This window comes from Plecotus auritus (genome assembly GCF_963455305.1).
Source record: "Plecotus auritus genome assembly, chromosome: 1".
Taxonomy (NCBI): domain Eukaryota; kingdom Metazoa; phylum Chordata; class Mammalia; order Chiroptera; family Vespertilionidae; genus Plecotus; species Plecotus auritus.
This window is the reverse complement of record NC_137770.1, coordinates 116,272,488-116,279,495: the sequence shown is the minus strand read 5'-3', so window position 1 is coordinate 116,279,495 and position 7,008 is coordinate 116,272,488. Positions and strand designations below refer to the sequence as shown.

At 50.8% G+C, this 7,008-nt stretch overlaps 1 pseudogene across 1 annotated transcript; it reads left to right on the top strand.

Moving 5' to 3' along the window:
- Positions 1-4,916: 4,916 nt before the first annotated feature.
- On the top strand, positions 4,917-5,320 carry LOC308250194 (large ribosomal subunit protein eL32-like; annotated as a pseudogene). Its single transcript has one exon. The product of its transcript is annotated as a large ribosomal subunit protein eL32-like (transcript).
- The last annotated feature ends 1,688 nt before the right edge of the window (positions 5,321-7,008 follow it).

Sequence of the window (7,008 nt, the reverse complement as noted above, 5' to 3'; positions counted from 1 at the left end):
CTCACAGGTCTCTATTACAAAAAGAGGGTGGAAGGCAAGTCATCGCAGGGAGTGCAAAGGGAAGACAATGGCCTTTGTCTAATCGCTGCTATGAATCTGGAACTTCCCATGCAGGACTTTACCTCATCCTCCCACCACCACGATGGGGGTGTGCTAAGGGGTAGAGAGGCGGTATTCTAAGTCACAAACAACAGAAACCGACCTTCAGCTAACATAAGCAAAAAAATTAAAAAAACGCACTGCTCACAAAAGTGGCAGAAAAGACAGTACTCAAGGAAGACAGCTAAGATTGGGCCTCCTGTGCGGTTTGAACAGGATGCTGTGCCTGGCTTCTTAGCCTTCAGCTGCCACTGAAAATAATCTCCAAGTGTCCCTAGTGTTTTGTGTCACCGCTTCTCTCTGTCACAAACCCTCACCCTAACTGACTTGAAACCTTATGCTTCTTCTGCACCACAAACTCAGAGAAGCAAAAACCTTCTTCCAAGCTTTGGTCCTGTTACCCCAACTTCAATCCTTCACTCATTCAACCAATGTTAGGTCAGTGAGGACATCAAACACCTAGTACCCTGGTTCCCAGACTCAGACACATCTGCCTTCCCTCTAAGGCTGCTGACAGCGGACTGGCCACATGGTGGAGCTGGGGAGAGGGGTGGCAGAGGGCTGGTGGCACTACTACAGGCTGAGGAATTAAAGCTGCATGGGGCCAGGGAAGTCTTGAGAGTTAAGAGGGCCACCTCTCCAATTAGAACTGGCCCTGGCTAGAGAAAGAGGTGACATGGACCTCTAGGAAGCTACCTGTGCGTCAGGAGGGTGCCCCTGGAGACCCAGAGGAGAAGAGAAGGGGTCCCAGAAGATGGGCTGTGGGGAAGGACAATCGGGTAGCAGGCAAAGGCCTTCTCCTTGGTATGGGAGCCCTGGGACCTGCCGCAGGAGTGATAGCAGAGATCCCCAGGAGAATCCAGTCACTCACTTACACTTTCAACATACATTTACTACTACAGGCTCAGTGCCACAACTGAAGAGACAGGAAAAGGAACCAGTCACTGTCCTCAGAGAGCTCCCTCCTGCCCCCTTTGCCCCCCCCCCCCACCCCAGCACATTGTTTAGAACTAAACTCTGAGGGGCTGTACAACCAAAGGGGAGAAACACATCACATCCCACCGGAGCCCACTGAAGAAGGGCCCTCCAGGCCCCTTCTCTGACCACATGTGGCTTCTGAAACTTCCTCTGGCTCAGGGAATGTCCCTTCCTATCCAGCTCCACCCCACTCCCAACCGAGGGAGGTGACTTTTGAAAGCTGCCCTAATCTTTGACAGGGACAAATGTATGTTGGCACCAGGCTTATTCACAGATACAACACCTGGCAAAGAGGATTTGCATGTGATTTGCAAAAGGTTGGCCTGAGGCTCAAGCCAGGCAAACCTTCTCCTGCTCCTCATTCCTCCCATCCTGGGCCCAGTTTCTATCCGCAGAGAACCCCTGGATGCTTTTCTTGCTTTCCCCCGAACAGTTCCCATGAAAAAGCCAAAACAGCACCAACTGGAGTTTCCAATCCACAAGGCAGAGCTTGGGGACTTCTGGGTGGGTTGGTCCAGCTCAGAGATGACACCTGGCAGGTGAAGGTCTCTGAGAAGCTCTGAGGGGGAAGCCTCACCTGTAAGAGGTATTGAAAGCCCAGGACTCCAGTTAAGAACCAAGGAAGAGTCTGGACCTGCCTAATTCTAGCGGCTTAGGTCCCAGAAAGGAGTGAACACACCCTCAATATTGGGTGAATGGATGACAGAGGGCTTCCATTGAACAAAGGCCTCAGGGAACTAGACTTGGATGCCTAGAGGACAGCAGGGGAGAGCTGAGACTACACAGCCTGTTTCTGGAGTCAGAGAAAAAATATGCTTCTAACTGCCAGTGAGTGAAAGTGTGCCTTAGGCCAAAGCACTGTGCCAGAGATTCACTAGCTCATCTCAGTTTAGCATTATAAGTACCCTGTGAGGGTGGGCCTCTCACTCCCATTTTAGAGATGAGGTAACTGAGGCTCAGAACAGTTAAGTGACTTCTGCTTAAGGGCATACAGCTGGGCACCGGGTAGACCAGGACTCTAACCCAGAAGCTATTAAGATAAATTGGGTGAGAATGATGCCTCAGCATGAGGCAGGCTCAGTTTCTTGACTAGGTGAAGCTCATGAAAGCCTGTTCTCCTGCAGATTGGGAGGGAGAAGAGGCCACAAGGCTGTCTCTCCCTCCAACCCCACCCCACCCCACCCCACCCCACCCCACCCCACCCCATTGATTCCCTGAGCCTTTAGCAGCTGTGGATATCGGTTTGCTCATCCAACCAAGGAGCCCCTGACATTCAGATGGCAGGGGCCACTATGACCACTTACTGTCTCCTGGTTTCTGGCCTTCCCTAGGGACGCTCAGCCCTGGGCATTGGTCCATTCTCCCTGGCCACCTTCCTTAAGCCTCCCTGCCCCCTTTCTGCTGCTTTGCCCCTTGACCCACGTCCACAGGTCAGTGAGTCCATGCAGCAGGGAATTGGCATTCACACCAGGTCTGAGTGACCTCAAAGCCCATGCCCTTTCTGCTTGGTCTCCCTGCCTGCCCCCACACCCATGTCCTCAGCACCAGGCCTCTTTCCCAGTGACTGCTCCTTCCACCTCCCACAGTATTTTTCTGGAGGAGGTTGTTCCCCACGGGGTTGGCAGAGCTCCCCATGGGAAAGGTGATGACAGGGCCAAAGAACAGCTCCCATACAGGAGGGCCAGCCATGCAGGGTGCCCCAGGTGCTGTCAGCAAGGGAAGCTGCTCACAGTCAGCTCAGCCTGGGCACCTGCTTTGCAGGAAGTGGAGGGGACTTTGCTGGAAATCTGCCTTTAATCTTGGCTTCCTGTTTTCTGCCCCTGGGGACGCCCAGACGGGACTGAGTTTCAAACTATTTCACACCAGCTTCTCTAAACTGTCATCTCAAAGTAGATGCTGGGGGTGGGGAGGAGTAATGTAGCAGGGAGAGAGGCCCTTCCCTTTCCAGGAGGCCCTAGGAGCAGAGCAGAGCCCACCCAAATGGTGCTTAAGCTCAGGATCTCTGGCCATCACCAACCAACCCAATTTAGCATCAAGCTAGCCCAGTTGTGTCATATAATAAAAATGCAACCCAAAGTCCTGAGCTCCACCTCCCACATCCAGAGGTCTCCAGCCTCTCTTTTCTCCTTTCCCTCATGCCAGACAGGTAGCCCAGCTTGAGAAAGCTAGTGCTTGAGCCTACCTGGTGGGAGAGGGCTCCTCTTAAATTTCCTTCCAAATCCTAAAATCCAAGGCCCCTACTCTAATGATTTCCTTTCCACTACACGGGGAAGCTGGTGTTCCTGGTTTTGGAGGTCCTCAGATCTAAACCCTAGTCCTGGGAGTGGACGCTGGGAAAATTCTTTCTATTCTGAGCCTGGTCTATAAAAGATGGCTCCAAACAATGGCTTGACACCTCCATTTCTCGTAGGCGTCTTCAACTGGGTTTGTCCAAAATCCAGCTCCTGAGCATTACTCCCAGCTTGAGCCTCTCCCAGGCCCTCCCACTTCAATAAAGAGCACCATACTTTCCCCCAGTGCTCCAGTCATACCCGAGGACCAGCCTGCTTTCCCCTGTGGCCTCACTCCCCTCACCAAGAGCAGTCACATGGCTCTCCTTCGTCCACCAGAGCCCACTCTCATTACCACTGGTGGGATTATTCAAAACATCCTCTCTGGTCTCTTGACCTTCACTTGGTCATGTCACTTCCCTACTTAAAATTCTTTAATGGCTCCTCATTGCTCATATAATAAAACCCAAACTCACGTAATAAAATCCCTAGTCCACAGCACTCTACAGAGTCTGGCCTTCTCTCATAGTACTCTCTCCCACTTACCGGTTTTGTTATCTCAGCCTTCTTACTGTCCCTCAAGGTGCTAAACCCTCTACGCCTGTCTCCCAGTCTGCTCTCCTCCATCAAGCACTCGTTGCCTTCCTACCACAGTATCTGATTTCCCTGTTTATTGAATTAGCCTCTCAAGCAAGACCCATGCTCACTCTTTGCTTACTTCTTCAATTCCATCATCCAGAACAGTGCCTAGCACTTAGTAGGTGCTCAGTATTTATTGAATGAGCAAATGAATGGGGAGTTGGGAGTTAATTAGCTCTTCCACTAGAGCAGCGGTTGCCAGCCTTTTGGACCTCCCGGACCACTGGTTGTCGACCACTGCTCTAGAGGATAGTTCTGTGGGACAGAGCCCTTTATTGATTTGTCCCCTGTGCCTGGGGTTCAGGGAAGTTTAAATTTTATTTCGCTCTACTGTGAAGAGGTGGAGCCAGGATTCAAATGCAAGTCTATTTGACTCCAAAGTTCATGCTCTGGGCCACATAAACCCAGAGGGAGGGGCTGGGGGAGTCAAATGCATTTAAGTTTAAGGAAAGATGGGTTGGTAACAAAATTGGGACAGGGATTAGAGCATTTTCTCCAAATCCCCACAGTCCTTTCCTATTTTGCTAGCTGATTCAGGCAGGGTAGGAGAGCTGTCAACTTCTTCCTTCCAGAAGCCTTTGCAGAGCTGCTGAATGCTTTCTTGTAGGCTGAGAGGTGGCCCCATCAGCCCCCACTTTATCATTCCATCTTGACCTCAGAGGAGAAAAAGGGGAACCAAAGGAGCTGAGCATCCTCACATCCCTCTCACCCCTAGGCTGTTATCTTGCTGAATCTGCACCATCTCTCATGAGAGAGGTGTACTTTGAGCAGGATCTTACAGAAGAGGAAACTAAGCTCAGAGACCTTAAGTAATTAACCCAAGGTCACACAGCTGGTAAACGGTTCAGCTGAGATTTAACTTTAAGATTTGAATCCCAGCTCTTCCTCGGCGCTCCCTACAGAGGTGGCAGCCATCTCCTACTCATCACCATGACTGCCCTCAGACCCCTTGTGAAACCAAGATTGCCAAAAAGAGGACCAAGAAGTTCATCCAGCACCAGTCAGACTGATATGTCAAAATTAAGCGGAAGTAGTGGAAACCCAGAGGCACTGACAATAGGTGTGTAGAAGATTCCAGGGCCAGACCTTGATGCCCAGCATTGGTTATGGGAGCAACAAGAAAACAAAGCACATGCTGCCCAGTGGCTTTCGGAAGTTTCTGGTCCATAACGTCAAGGAGCTTGAAGTGCTGCTGATGTGCAACAAGTCTTACTGTACTGAGATTGCACACAGCGTCTCCTCAAAGAACCGCAAAGCCATTGTGGCAAGAGCAGCCCAGCTGGCCATCAGTCACCAATCCCAATGCCAGGCTGTGCAGCGAGGAAAGTGAATAGACAGATAGTGTGCACATTGTATTTGTGTTAATAAAATCATAAAATTCTGCCAAAAAAAAAATATTTGAATCCCAAATTCATGCTTTTCTCCACTATACCAACCATAGCTCTCTCTCAGATTTACTGGATGTCTCCTCAAAGGGCAGGGGTGTAACTACTTCCCTCCTTGAAGGGCTGGCCTCTTCCTGGGAAGCTGGACCAGGGGTGCATTAGGTCAAAGGGCCAACCTGTGGTGTGTCTGGGGAGGCACACCCAACTCCTGTTCCTGGCATGTAAGACTTTTTTTTTTTTTTAATATATTTTATTGATATTTTACAGAGAGGAAGGGAGAAGGATAGAGAGCTAGAAACATCGATGAGAGAGAGAAACATCGATCAGCTGCCTCCTGCACATCTCCCACCGGGGATGTGCCCGCAACCAAGGTACATGCCCTTGACCGGAATCGAACCCGGGACCCTTCAGTCCGCAGGCTGACGCTTCATCCACTGAGCCAAACCGGTTTCGGCCATGTAAGACTCTTTACAATCTGCAGCCACACTCTCCCACAGGGCCCTTTACTGTTCACTTCACTCCCTCAGCCCCTCCCTAATTTTAAATTTCAAGATTTTGTCAGTACAACTCATTTCCCCCACTTGAGAATGCCCCTACGCTCTGCCCACCCAACCCAGTCCCTATGAAGTGCCTTGACATCTCCTACCTACACTGGAGTCTCTGATCTCTCCCCCATCACTGTCCACCCCCACTCTGTGCCCCCCACACAGACCCTGCTCCTGTAAATTCAAAGCAGATCACCTCCCTGTTCCTTGTTAATAATGATATATAATAACAGGCACTATTGAGAGCTGACCATGTGCCAGCCACAGCACACAAAGCATTTTAAATGTATTTACTCATTTCCTGTCTCACATAATCTTAAAACTGTGGTGCTGTTATTTCCCCCATTTTACCAAATGGGGATTTAAAGCATAGAAAGGTTAAGTAACTTTCCCAAAGTCACACAGCTATTGACAACTTCTTTACTAGCTCTAGGCTGAAAACAAAGTCTAACAAAAGTCCCACAAGGCTCTTTGTATCGCTCTAGTCCCTGGCTTCCAGCGACCCCCACCTCCCACCACTTTCCTGAACCCACACTACAAAACCGCATCCATACTGAGCTATTTACAATTCCCAAAGGCATCAAGCTCTCTCATCTCTCCCTGCCTTTGTCCATGCCGTTTCCAAGCCTGGAGTTCCAGCTCTATGAAGTCTCCCCATTAGCGCCCCCCACCCCCTCTTTTCTGTTTCCTGTGGACCTGGTACATCACCTCTCCACTTCTATCAATTATTTCTTTGAGACTGTCTGTTGGCCGATCAGTTTTACTACTGAGAACTCCTTGGCAGTCATGAAGGAGTCCCACTAGTAGATTCCAGAACCTGGCCTGTCACGTCGTCAGCGCCATTAAATGTCTGGAAATGAATGAATAAATGCTTACTGCTGCGAGTGAGGCCCACTCTCCACAAGCAGATCAGAAGAGAGGGCCCCAGGCCCGGCCTCAATCGCGTCTTCATTGGCGGAGCTGCGCCCAGAGAAGCTGGAGGTGGCTCCCAGGCGGCCCTCAGCGAGGGTCTTTCGCGAGCCCTCACTGCGGGCTGGCAGGTGGAGGCAGGGCGTGGGGGACACACCTCCCGCCGTGCCCCCGGCGCCCGGC